This window comes from Ranitomeya variabilis, chromosome 1, assembly GCF_051348905.1.
Source record: "Ranitomeya variabilis isolate aRanVar5 chromosome 1, aRanVar5.hap1, whole genome shotgun sequence".
In the NCBI taxonomy this organism is placed as follows: Eukaryota; Metazoa; Chordata; class Amphibia; order Anura; family Dendrobatidae; genus Ranitomeya; species Ranitomeya variabilis.
The window spans coordinates 802419705-802433997 of NC_135232.1; the positions used below are offsets into that span (position 1 = coordinate 802419705).

General features: G+C 45.2%; 1 long non-coding RNA gene across 1 annotated transcript; it reads left to right on the forward strand.

The window, feature by feature from the left end:
- Window positions 1-153: 153 nt before the first annotated feature.
- On the forward strand, window positions 154-916 carry LOC143768951 (uncharacterized). Its single transcript, XR_013214146.1, has 3 exons — window positions 154-235; window positions 668-731; window positions 821-916. It is a non-coding gene; the product is annotated as an uncharacterized LOC143768951 (long non-coding RNA).
- The last annotated feature ends 13377 nt before the right edge of the window (window positions 917-14293 follow it).

The following is a 14293-nucleotide window of genomic DNA, read 5'->3' on the forward strand; positions in this document are numbered from 1 at the left end:
AACATCACACCAGAGGAGCATAACAAGACTAGTCAGACTCAGCACCGACCTGACTAGTCACAGGCATGTTACAGACAGCACATGCGCACACGACTCTCATTTAATAGCACCGTTTACCTCACGTCTCATAGCCTCGCCGAATCAGTGGCCACTAGAAGCCCTGCAATGACACGAGAGGAACGAGGCCGGTACAATTTCCCAGTGCGCTAGTTGTCGCTTATTGCTCAAGCTAATGGTTCGTATTTACGCGGCTCAAAAAACTGAGACATAAAGCCGTGACACGAGACGGCGCGGAGATCCGTGGGGTTGTGGACGGGCCAGTGGAATGGTCCTCCCTTTGCCAGAAGGTAGTGAAATGGCCCCATAATGCCCTCACGCAAGGCTAGGGGCCAGTGCTGTCACCTCACCTTCATTTGCGCGCCATTTCCTTCCATCCTGACGGCCGGTGGTGTGCCACAGCCATAGTACCCTCCATGGTGAGGAGCCAGGTCCTCTCAGCGGTGAGGAGAGCCACACGCAGCCGCCCCCTGCACTAGCCCTCCTGCACTAGCATGTCAGTTCTCTGGAGCTCAGTGTGACAGAAGAGATGTAATAGAAGCTGCCTTCTAACTATTCCCATGTGGTAAACTGAACATGACAGCCATTAACCTCTCATTTGTCACTACAGTGCTACTTCAGGACCCTGTCACCGCCTGAAATGCCGTTTACCACTGTTTACATCCTTATTACAGGTAGAAAAGTAAATGTAAAGCACAACTTCAGCATTTTATTTTATTGCAACACTTTAGTAGGTTAGTAATCTCAGTTCTCTGCCCTCCAGTCGCCATCTTCATCTTTTATCAGTACCGCTGCGGTCGGTCTCCAGCAGTTTTCGACCTGCTAGATCGCTCCAGTGTTTCAGAAGACGCAACCCAATGTAAGTCTATGAAACATTGAACGCCTAGTTCTGGCTCTCACAAGTATTGAGAGCTTTTGACCGTTGCTGATGACTTCCTGTCAGTCAGTCAGACGTTGCTGTCACAAGATGGCAGTGGGATCAAAGAGGGTTGGGAGGAGCTGAAGATGGTAGGTTCTGGGACATCACATTAACCCCTTTCCGACAGCGGGCGTAATAATACGCCAATGTCGGACACCTTCCCTTTGATGTGGGCTCCGGCACTGAGCCCACATCTTTTCCAGAACATGTCAGTTGTTTTGAACAGCTGAAATGTGCCGTTAACAGCCGTGGGAGGAATTGCGATCTTCCCGTGGCAGTTAAACTCAGAGTTTGACAGTGGCATTTAACATGCGCTTCCGGCAAGCGCGCCTGAAATCCCCCAATCTGTGACTCCCGTCATGTGAACGCAGGCCACCAATGAATTGGCATGACAACCAGAGGTCTCCTGCCCCAGCGGTCGGCGCTCACAGCAAGTAATTCTGCTACAACAGGCAATCTGATCATCGCCTGTATGTAGCATAGCCGATTGGGTTATGGCAGCTTCTAGTCTCCCATGAAGACTATTGAAGCATGCCAATAGTAAAAAAAAATGTTTTTAAAAATATAAAAGTTCAAATCACCCCCCTTTGCCCAACATACAAATATTTGGTATCACCGTGTTCAGAATCGCCCGATCTATCAATAAAAAACGATTAACTTAATCGCTAAACGTCATAGCGAGAAAAAAAACTGAAAACGTCAGAATTATGGTTTTTTGGTCGCCACGACACTGCATTGAAATGCAATAACGGGCGATCAAAAGATCATATCTGCACCAAAATGGTATCATTAAAAACGTCAGCTAGCAAAAAAATAAGCCCTCACCTTACCCGAGATTCAGAAAAATGGAGACACAACAGGTATTGAAAAATGGTGTGATTTTTTTATTTTTTTTTTTAACAAAGTTTGGATTTTTTTTCACCACTTAGATAAAAAAATAACGTATACATCTTTGGTGTCTCTGAACCCATAATGACCTGGAGAATCATAATTGCAGGTCAGTTTTAGCATTTAGTGAACCTAGCAAAAAAGCCAAACAAATGTGGGACTGCACTTTTTTTGCAATTTCACCGCACTAGGAATTTTTTTCCTGTTTTTCAGTACATGATATGGTAAAAGCAATAGTGTCGTTCAAAAGTACAACTCGTCCTGCAAAAAACAAGCCCTCACATGGCCATCTTGATGGAAAAATAAAAAACTTATGGCTCTGGGAAGAAGAGGAGCAAAAAACAAAAATCCCTCCGGTCATATGGGGTTAATAGCCCCACTCCAGCGCTGAAATAAAACATCTTGAGTGGTTATGTACTCAATGCATCAATGTACGTTTTTTTTTACCTCGGAGGACACTTCAGGAATTGTTCTCTATCTCTTGAGTTTTCGAAACCAGAAGTATCTTTTATGCCGGTTTCACACGTCAGTGGCTCCGGTACGTGAGGTGACAGTTTCCTCACGTACCGGAGACACTGACACACGTAGACCCATAAAAATCAATGCATCTGTGCAGATGTCATTGATTTTTTGCGGACCGTGTCTCCGTGTGCCAAACACAGAGACATGTCAGTGTTCGTGGGAGCGCACGTATTACACGGACCCATTAAAGTCAATGGGTCCGTGTAAACCACGGACCACACACGGACCTTCTCCGTTTGCAGTCTGTGTGGCGTGCAGGAGACAGCGCTACAGTAAGCGCTGTCCCCCCCACTGGTGCTGAATCCGCGATTCATATGTTCCCTGCAGCAGCGTTTGCTGCAGAGAAAATATGAATAATAGTGTTTAAAATAAAGATCTATGTGTCCGCCGCCCTCCCACCCCCTGTGCGCCCCCCCGCTGTTCTGAAAATACTCACCCGCCTCCCTCGCAGTGTTCTGTGCTGGCCGCCCCTTCTACTGTATGCGGTCACGTGGGGCCGACGATTAGAGTCATGAATATGTGGCTCCACCTCCCATAGGGGTGGAGCCGCCTATTCATGACTGTAAATGAGCGGCCCCACGTGACCGCATACAGGAGAAGATGGGGCCAGACCAGGAAGCAGCGACAGCCAACGAGGGAGTGGGTGAGTATTTTCAGAACAGCGGGGGGGGGGGCGCACAGGGGGTGGGAGGGCGGCGGACACATAGATCTTTATTTTAAACACTATTATTCATATTTTCTCTGCAGCAAACGCTGCTGCAGGGAACATATGAATTGCGGATTCAGCACCAGATGCTGGTAGTACGTGTGGTACCCAGCACGGTGCGTGTGGTACCCAGTGGGCACACGGGCGGCACACGTGTGCCACACTGATGTTCACCAGAAACGCAGGGGCACACGGACACGGATAATTCCGGTACCGATTGTTTCCGGTACCGGAATTATCTGGACGTGTGGGACAGCCCTTAGTTTGCATTTTTTACTCATTTCCTGAGTGCTTTTGTCACTTTTTCCTCCACTTATTTTAAGTTTTTTTTTTCACTCTCGATTTACGGACTTTTTTAAGTTCCATTAGTCTCTTAACCCCTTTCTGCCATCTGACGTACTATCCCGTCGAGGTGACCTGGGACTTAATTCCCAGGGACGGGATAGTACATTATAGGCAATCAGCCGCGCTCAAGGGGGTGGAGCACGGCCGATCGCAGCTGGGTATCAGCTGATTATTACAGCTGACATCCAGCACTATGTGCCAGGAGCGGTCACGGACCGCTCCTCACACATTAACCACCGGAACACTGCGATCAAACATGATCGCAGCGTTCCAGCGGCATAGAGAAGCATCGCGCAGGGAGGGGGTTCCCTGCGTGCTTCCCTGAGACCCTCGGAACAACGCATTGTGATCGTGTTGTTCCGAGCATCTCCTCCCTGCAGGCCCGGGATCCAAGATGGCCACAGGGCTCCTTCTGGGTCCTGCGGGGAGGTGGCTTGCAAGCGCCTGCTAAGAGAAGGCACCGGCAAGCCTGCAGCACTGCCTGTCAAATCGCTGACCTGACACAGTGCTTTGCAAAGTGTCAGATCAGCGATCTGACAATAAATAGTGATGTTCCACCCTGAGACAATGTAAAAAAAATATATATGTGTAAAAAAAAATCCTATATAAAGAAAAAAAATAAATATATATATATATATATATATATATATATATATATGTATATATTGTTCCAATAAATACATTTCTTTATCTAAATTTAAAAAAAAAACAATAAAAGTACACATATTTAGTATCGCCGCATCCGTAACAACCCGACCTATACAACTGTCCCACTAGTTAACCCCTTCAGGGAACACAGTAAAAAAAAAGGCAAAAAACAACGCTTTATTACCATACCACCGAACAAAAAGTGGAAAAACGCGATCAAAAAGACGGATATAAATAATCATGGTACCGCTGAAAACGTCATCTTGTCCCACAAAAAACGAGCCGCCATACAGCATCATCAGTGAAAAAATAAAAAAGTTATAGTCCTCAGAATAAAACGTTGCAAAAATAATTTTTTATATAAAATAGTTTTTAGGGTATAAAAGCGCCAAAACATAAAAAAAATTATATAACTGAGGTATCGCTGTAATCGTACTGACCCGAAGAATAAAACTGCTTTATCAATTTTACCAAATGTGGAATGGTATAAACGCCCCCCCCCCCACCAAAGAAATTCATGAATTGCTGGTTTTTGGTCATTCTGTCTCACAAAAATCGGAATAAAAAGCGATCAAAAAATGTAACGTACCAATAAAAACGTCAACTCGTCCCGCAAAAAAACAAAACCTCACATGACTCTGGACCAAAATATGGAAAAATTATAGCTCTCAAAATGTGGAGACGCAAAAACTATTTTTTGCAATAAAAAGCGTCTTTTAGTGTGTGACAGCTGCCAATCATAAAAATCCGCTAAATTAACTGCTATAAACAAGTAAATCAAACCCTCCTTCATCACCCCCTTAAGTTAGGGAAATATAATAAAATTTAAAAAATGTATTTATTTCCATTTTCCCATTAGGGTTAGGGTTGGGGCTAAAGTTAGGGTTAGGGCTACAATTAGGGTTGGGGCTACAGTTAGGGTTGGGGGCTCAAGTTAGGATTAGGGTTGGGGCTCAAGTTAGGGTTAGGGATGGATTACATTTACGGTTGGGATTAGGGTTAGGGGTGTGTCATAGTTAGGGGTGTGGTTAGGGTTATGGTTGGGATTAGGGTTAAGGGTGTGTTGGAGTTAGGGGTGTGGTTAGGGTTGGGATTAGGGTTAGGGGTGTGTTGTGGTTAGCGGCGTGGTTGGGATTAGGGTTAGGGGCGTGTTCGGGTTAGGGGTGTGGTTATGGTTAGGGTTGGGATTAGGGTTATGGGGTGTGTTTGGGTTAGGGTTTCAGTTAGAATTGGGGTGTTTCCACTGTTTAGGCACATCAGGGGCTCTCCAAACGTGTCTGACATGGTGTCCGAACTCAATTCCAGCCAATTCTGCTTTGAAAAGGTAAAACAGTGCTCCTTCCCTTCTGAGCTCTCCAGTGCGCCCAAACAGAGGTTTATCCCAACATATGGGGCATCGGCATACTCAGGACAAATTGGACAACAATTTCTCCTGTTACCCTTGGGAAAATACAAAACTGAAGGCTGAAAAATAATTTTTATGGAAAAAAATTTTTTTTATTGTCATGGCTCTGCGTTATACTGTAAACTGTAGTGAAACACTTGGGGGTTCAAAGTTCTCACAACACATCTAGATAAGTTCCTTGGGGGTCGAGTTTCCAATATGGGGTCACTTGTGGGGGGTTTCTACTGTTTAGGACATCAGAGACTCTGCAAACGCAATGTGATGCCTGCAGACCATTCCATCTAAGGCTGCATTCCAAACGGCGCTCCTTCCGAGGTCTGCCATGCGCCCAAATGGTGGTTCCCCCCCAAATATGGGGTATCAGTGTACTCAGGACAAATTAGGCAACAACTTTTGGGGTCCAATATATCGTGTTACCCTTGGGAAATCACAAAACTGGGGGCTAAAAAATAATTTTTGTGGAAAAAAAAAAGATTTTTTATTTTCACGGCTCTGTGTTATAAACTGTAGTGAAACACTAGGGGGTTCAAAGTTCTCACAACACATCTAGATAAGTTCCTTAGGGGGTTTACATTCCAAAATGGTGTCACTTGTGGGGGGTTTCCACTGTTTAGGCACATCAGGGGCTCTCCAAACACGACATGGTGTCCTATCTCAATTCCAGTCAATTTTGCATTGAAAAGTCAAACGGCGCTCCTTCCCTTCCGAGCTCTGCCATGCGCCCAAACAGTGGTTTACCCCCACATACGTATGCGTACTCAGGACAAATTGTTCAACAACTTTTGTGGTCCAATTTCTCCTGTTACCCTTGGTAAAATAAAACAAATTGGAGCTGAAGTAAATTTTTTGTGAAAAAAGTTAAATGTTCATTTTTTTTTTAAACATTCCAAAAATTCCTGTGAAACACCTGAAGGATTAATAAACTTCTTGAATGTGTTTTTGAGCACCTTGAGGGGTGCAGTTTTTAGAATGGTGTCACACTTGGATATTTTCTATCATATAGACCCCTGAAAGTGACTTCAAATGTGATGTGGTCCCTAAAAAAAATGGTGTTGTAAAAGTTGCTGTTCAACTTTTAACCCTTATAACTCCCTAACAAAAAAAAATGTTGGTTCCATAATTGTGCTGATGTAAAGTAGACATGTGGGAAATGTTACTTATTAAGTATTTTGTGTGACATATCTCTGTGATTTAAGGGCATAAAAATTAAAGGGAACCTGTCACCCCGTTTTTTCAATATAAGGTAAAAATAGTGTTCAATAGGGCCTGAGCTGTGCTGGACAATAGTGCCTTTATTATCCCCTGATTCCCCACCTTTGCTGCCAAAATACCTTAGTATGCGAACTCGGCTTCAGGAAAATGGCCGCCGCGATCTCCATCTGCGCACGCGCGGCATCCCGCGGCCATTTTCCTGAAGCCCTGGGAAGCAGAGCACTCCATCTGCGCACGTGCGGCCTCAGGAAGATGGCCGCCCCCACGATAAACCTCTGAATAACACAGATCGCGCACTTTTTTTGCCGTTGCGCAGTGCATTCGGCTGTTGCGCATGCGCAAAACACTATGCCAATGCCGGGAAGGTAAGCAAGAGGTGGGGGAGAAACAGCCATTTCACCACGCCCTTTTGACAAGACCTGCGTGATTGACAGCCGAAAACGGCGACTTTACTAAGGTATTTTGGCAGCAAAGGTGGGGAATCGGGATAATAAAGACACTATTGTCCAGCACAGCTCAGGCCCTATTGAACACTATTTTTACCTCATATTGAAAAAACGGGGTGACAGGTTCCCTTTAAAAGTTGGAAAATTGCAAAAATTTTCTACATTTTCGCCAAATTTCCATTTTTTTCACAAATAAATGCAGGTAAGGCTGGTTTCACACTTGCGTTTTGATCTGCAGCGTTTGTACTGAAAAAAAGCATGTGTTTTTTTCCCCTATGTTTAACATTAAAAACGCATGCGTTTTTTTTGTACGTGTCTGGCCGCGTTTAACAACGCATGTGTTTTTTTGCTGCATGCGTTCTGTCGCAGAAATGCAACATGTAGTAATTTCTAGAGGCGTTTTTTTGCTGCAAAAAAACGCATGCGTTCGTTTGCGTTTGATTTGCGTCAAAAAATACATTGATGTCTATGGAAACGCATGCGTTTTTGCGTACATGCGTTTGCATGCGTTTTTGAATGCATGCGTTTCAATTAAGATAACCATGTCTAGACACTGATAAGACAACCCCTGCCAACAAGGTGATAAAAGGGAGGTTGGGGAAAGTTTCCAGACACTTCTCATCAGACTCTCAAGAAGACAAGACACTGGCAGACCGCATTTTGGAGGACAAGACCCAGATCAATGTGAGTATATCCTACCAATGTCTTTATTTTCTATTTTTTGGCTCTAAATGTCCTAATTTCTTCCATTTCTTTCTTTCTACATGCCTCAGAATGTCTTTGTCTTCTTCGGAGTCTTCATCTGGTGAGGAGTTTGAACCACGTCAGTCGGAATTGGAGCATGTCAGTGAGGTGAGCATTTGCCTCATCAGATTGGTAAGTATTCACTGTCACATCGACACATGTGACAATTTGATTTTTCCTTTTTTTTTACAGCACTTCTACTGAGGCACAGACCGGGCAGGAGCAGCGGAGTCAAGGTCCGGTGGGAAGACGGCAGCGGGTATGTATACATGGCTGACTGTCCTCATTGTAAAATTCTTGAATCTTCCTTTCTTTACACTCGTATTTCTTTAAATTTTTCTTATGGAATCAATTTGTATGTTTGCTTTCGTATTCATGACATTTCTCATCATCTGTTCTCTTTCTTTTCCTTATGTGATTGAGCAAACTGTAATGATTGTCTTTAATTTTTAGGTTTCACGACGGGGCGATGACCTTATCGACAACGACCTCCTAATAACCCTGGTCCAGGAGCGAGTTCCGTTGTGGGACAGCCGGGATCCACTGCATTCGATGAACACCACGCTCCGCCGTTTATGGAATGAGGTGGCCCAAGCGTTGTGGGATGGATGGGACAATGCCACGCCACGGTCCGTAGTGCATTTGGTATGTATTGCACTGCAGTGTGAAGCAGCAGAGACCTTTGCCGTGTTCTCTTGACTGTGTGTGATGAAAGAAACTCTCCGGAGTCTCTCTCATAACACATAGTTGTCTTTGAACGTCAAAAATTCCATGTCCTGACCATATATATATATTTTTTTTAACAGTGGACAAAGTCAAAACACGTTGGCGTTCCATGAAGGACCGCTTCAAAAAGGACCTGCGCCAAGAGAGTCGTGCTGCCAGTGGTTCAGGAGCAAGGATCAGACTGTACAAATATCATCGCGTGCTGTAATTTTTAAGACCGGTCCTTGTCCAGAGAACGTAAGTTTTTCTCACATGCTTTCGTTTGAATTGTATTGACATAATCTGTATTTTAAAATTCCACAGGATTTAGCGTCTGGTTATTTTTTGGTATTAATTTTCTGTTTCCTTTTTTCACAGCACACACAGCACGACTGTCGGCCCAGGTTCTGGAGCGGTCCTTCATCCGGCAGCCACGGACCCGTCCCAGCCATCCAGCAGCACAGCAGCAGGTGGGCCTTCCACACTATCTGGAGACCAGGGAGCTGGCCCATCAGGTCTTCCCCTTTCGCAGTCCTCTTCCACTGCACCCTTTTTTTTGGGCTCATCCCGGCAGCGACAGAGGGCTTCGGACAGGTCACTCATGCCCGAGTTTTTGCACTTGAGCTCGGTTTTACACGAAGCAATCAAGGCTTTAGGTGACCGAATGGATGTTTCTCATAACCTCTTGAATTGCCGTATCCAGGAGGTCGCCAAAAGCCTTGATCAAGTTAAAGCCGACCTCCAGAGGCCAGCTCATCATTTTTTCAACCAAATTGAGCAGGGCATGTCGGAACACCTTAGCCCTGATCTCCAGCTCAGTGTTATGCAGGCCTGCAATGCTGCTTTTGTGCAGGCTATGCAGCAGAGTCGTTATTTACAGCAGACAGTGGCAGCATATCCAACTGTGCCGTCACTGTCACGATTAACCTCCATGCCGACCTCTGCTGCATACCACTGCACGGCCATCTCAATTCCTTCCACAGGCGGACTCCACTACAGCGCCAACACCATAAAGGGGTTCAGTTTCCAGACCATACCTGTTGTGAATTCTGCTCTTGGGCTCCCTCCGGTGGTTGTTGGTGGTAGTGCAGTTGTCTTGGGGTTGTAATCCAGGGCAGGTGTTTCTGCTGATTGCAGCTCTGTTAGGTATTTAGGTGTGCAGGACCCATGAATCAATGCCAGTTGTCCATTGTACTTGGAGGGATTGCATCTCTCTCTGGCTCCTCATGCCCTGCTGTCAATTCAGCTAAGATAAGTGTCTGGTTTTTTGTCTCTGTGCACACATGCAGTGTGCTTTGCAATTCAGTGCAATTCATTGTGTTTTTGTCCAGCTTAGACTTTGTTTGGATTTTTCAGTCATGCTGGATTCTCAGGAGATGCAGATACACTTTCTATGTCTTTAGTTAGATGTAGTATATTTGTATTATCTGCTGTGGATATTTTTAGGATTTTAATACTGACCGCTTAGAATTCTGTCCTATCCTTTTCTGTTTAGCTAGAAGTGCCTCTTTTGCTAAATCCTGTTTTTTTGCCTGTGTGTGTTTTTCCTCTTATACTCCCAGTCAATATTTGTGGGGGGCTTCCTATCCTCTGGGGTTCTGCTCTGAGGCAAGATAGAATTCCCATTTCCATCTATAGGGGTATTTAGTCCTCCGGCTGTGTCAAGGTGTCTAGGACGTGTTAGGTACATCCCACGGCTACTTCTAGTTGCGGTGTTATTTTAGGGGTTGCGGTCAGTACAGGTACCACCTACTCCTGAGAAAGTCTCTCATGCGGCTCCAAGGTCACCGGATCATAACAGTACAACTGGCCAACAATGAGTTAAATGCATCTCAGAAGAAGGGAAGAAAGAGCCATTTTTTTTTCTGTAGCCTGCTTTGTCTTTTCTTCCCTCTTTTCCTCTGGGTGACTGAGGATGCTAGCATGGATGTTCAGGGATTAGTTTCTCGTATAGACCAGCTTGCTGCTAGGGTACAGGGTATTTCTGATTATAATGTTCAGACTCCGCTGTTAGAGCCTAGGATTCCTACTCCTAATTTGTTTTTTGGGGACAGGTCCAAATTTTTGAGTTTTAAAAACAATTGTAAACTGTTTTTTGCTCTGAAGCCTCGTTCCTCTGGTGATCCCATTCAGCAGGTTAAAATTGTCATCTCCCTGCTGCGTGGCGACCCTCAGGATTGGGCATTTTCCCTGGAATCTGGGAATCCGGCCTTGCATAATGTAGATGCCTTTTTTCAGGCTCTAGGATTACTATATGATGAACCAAATTCTGTGGATCAAGCGGAGAAGACCTTGTTGGCCCTGTCTCAGGGTCAAGAAGCGGCAAAATTGTATTGTCAGAAATTTAGAAAATGGTCTGTGCTGACTAACTGGAATGAGGATGCTTTGGCGGCAATTTTCAGAAAGGGTCTTTCTGAATCTGTTAAAGATGTTATGGTGGGGTTTCCCACGCCTGTTGGTCTGAGTGATTCTATGTCTCTGGCCATTCAGATTGATCGGTGCTTGCGGGAGCGCAGAACTGTGCGCGCTGTGGCGTCGCCCTCAGAGCAGATGCCTGAGCCTATGCAGTGTGATAGGATTCTGTCTAGAACGGAACAACAAGGATTCAGACGTCAGAATAGGTTGTGTTTTTATTGTGGCGATGCTTCTCATGTCATTTCAGTCTGCCCAAAGCGTACAAAGAGAATCGCTAGTTCAGTTACCATCGGAACTGTACAACCTAAATTTCTGTTATCTGTGACCTTGATCTGCTCATTGTCGTCATTTTCTGTCATGGCGTTTGTGGATTCGGGCGCCGCTTTGACCTTAATGGACTTTGAATTTGCCAGGCGTTGTGGTTTCCCCTTGCAGTTTTTGCAGAACCCTATTCCTTTAAGGGGCATTGATGCTACACCTTTGGCTAAAAATAAACCCCAGTTTTGGACACAGGTGACCATGTGCATGGCGCCAGCCCATCAGGAAGATTGTCGTTTTCTGGTGTTGCATAATTTGCATGATGCTATTGTGCTGGGTTTTCCATGGTTGCAGATACATAATCCTGTGTTGGATTGGAAGTCTATGTCTGTGACTAGTTGGGGTTGTCAGGGGGTTCATAATGACGTTCCTGTGATGTCAATCTCCTCTTCCTCCTCTTCTGAAGTTCCAGAGTTTTTGTCTGATTTTCAGGATGTATTTGATGAGCCCAAGTCCAGTTCCCTTCCACCGCATAGGGACTGTGATTGTGCTATTGACTTGATTCCAGGCTGTAAGTTTCCTAAGGGCCGACTTTTCAACCTGTCTGTGCCGGAACATACCGCCATGCGGAGTTATGTTAAGGAGTCTTTGGAGAAAGGGCATATTCGGCCATCTTCTTCACCGTTGGGAGCGGGATTTTTTTTTTGTTGCTAAGAAGGATGTTTCCTTGAGACCCTGTATTGATTATCGCCTCTTGAATAAGATCACGGTCAAGTTTCAATACCCTTTACCTTTGCTTTCCGATTTGTTTGCCAGGATTAAGGGGGCTAGTTGGTTTACTAAAATTGACCTTCGGGGAGGGCATATAATCTTGTTCATATTAAGCAGGGTGACGAATGGAAAACTGCGTTTAATACGCCCGAAGGCCATTTTGAATACCTTGTGATGCCATTCTGGCTCTCTAATGCTCCATCTGTGTTTCAATCCTTCATGCATGATATTTTTCGGAATTATCTTGATAAATTCATGATTGTATATTTGGATGATATTTAGATTTTTTCAGATGATTGGGAGTCTCATGCGAAACAAGTCAGGATGGTATTTCAGGTCCTTCGTGATAATGGCTTGTTTGTGAAGGGGTCTAAGTGCCTCTTTGGAGTACAGAAGGTTTCTTTTTTGGGCTTCATTTTTTCTCCATCATCTATAGAAATGAATCCGGTTAAGGTTCAGGCAATTCATGATTGGATCCAGCCCACATCCATGAAGAGCCTTCAGAAATTTTTAGGCTTTGCTAATTTTTATCGCCATTTCATTGCCAACTTCTCCAGTGTGGTCAAACCCCTGACCGATTTGACGAGGAAGGGCGCTGATGTAGCTAATTGGTCCTCTGAGGCTGTTTCTGCCTTTCAGGAGCTTAAGCGCCGATTTACTTCTGCCCCTGTGTTGCGTCAGCCGGATGTTTCTCTTCCTTTTCAGGTTGAGGTTGACGCTTCTGAGATTGGGGCAAGGGCCGTTTTGTCTCATAGGAATTCTGATGGTTCCTTGATGAAACCGTGTGCCTTCTTTTCTCGAAAGTTTTTGCCTGCGGAACGCAATTATGATGTCGGCAATCGTGAGTTGTTGGCTATGAAGTGGGTATTTGAGGAGTGGCGACATTGGCTTGAGGGGGCCAAGCACCGTATTGTGGTCTTGACCGATCATAAGAATCTGATTTACCTCGAGTCTGCCAAACGGCTGAATCCTAGACAGGCCCGATGGTCCCTGTTTTTCTCCCGTTTTGATTTTGTTGTCTCGTATCTTCTGTGTTCTAAGAATGTTAAGGCTGATGCCCTCTCTAGGAGTTTTTTGCCTGATTCCCCTGGGATTCTTGAGCCGGTTGGTATTCTGAAGGAGGGGGTGATTCTTTCTGCCATCTCCCCTGATTTGCGACGGGTTCTTCAGGAGTTTCAGGCTGATAAACCTGATCGCTGTCCAGCGGGGAAACTGTTCCTGACAGATGGACTAGTAAAGTGATTTCTGAGGTTCACTGTTCTGTGTTGGCTGGCCATCCTGGGATTTTTGGTACCAGAGATTTGGTTAGTAGGTCCTTTTGGTGGCCTTCTTTGTCACGGGATGTGCGTTCTTTTGTGCAGTCCTGTGGGACTTGTGCATGGGCCAAACCTTGCTGCTCCCGTGCCAGTGGGTTGCTTTTGCCTTTGCCGGTCCCTGAGAGGCCTTGGACGCATATTTCTATGGATTTTATTTCGGATCTTCCTGTTTCCCAGAGGATGTCTGTTATCTGGGTGGTCTGTGACCGGTTTTCTAAGATGGTTCATTTGGTACCTTTGCCTAAATTGCCTTCCTCTTCTGAGTTGGTTCCGTTGTTTTTTCAGCATGTGGTTCGTTTGCATGGCATTCCGGAGAATATTGTGTCCGATAGAGGTTCCCAGTTTGTTTCTAGGTTTTGGCGGTCCTTTTGTGCTAAGCTGGGCATTGATTTGTCTTTTTCTTCCGCATTTCATCCTCAGACAAACGGCCAAACCAAGCGAACTAACCAGACTTTGGAAACTTACTTGAGATGCTTTGTGTCTGCCGATCAGGATGATTGGGTGGCTTTCTTGCCATTGGCCGAGTTTGCCCTTAATAATCGGGCTAGTTCGGCTACCTTGGTTTCACCATTCTTTTGTAATTCTGTGTTTCATCCTCGTTTTTCTTCAGGGCAGGTTGAGTCTTCTGATTGTCCTGGGGTGGACTCTGTGGTTGACAGGTTGCAGCAGATTTGGGCTCATGTTGTGGACAATTTGGTGTTGTCTCAGGAGGAGGCTCAGCGTTTTGCCAACCGTCGTCGGCGTGTGGGTTCCCGGTTTCAGGTTGGGGATTTGGTCTGGTTGTCTTCTCGTCATGTTCCTATGAAGGTTTCTTCCCCGAAGTTCAAGCCTCGGTTTATTGGTCCTTATAGGATTTCTGAGATTATCAATCCAGTGTCTTTTCGTTTGGCCCTTCCAGCCTCTTTTTCCATCCATAATGTTTTTCATAGATCTTTG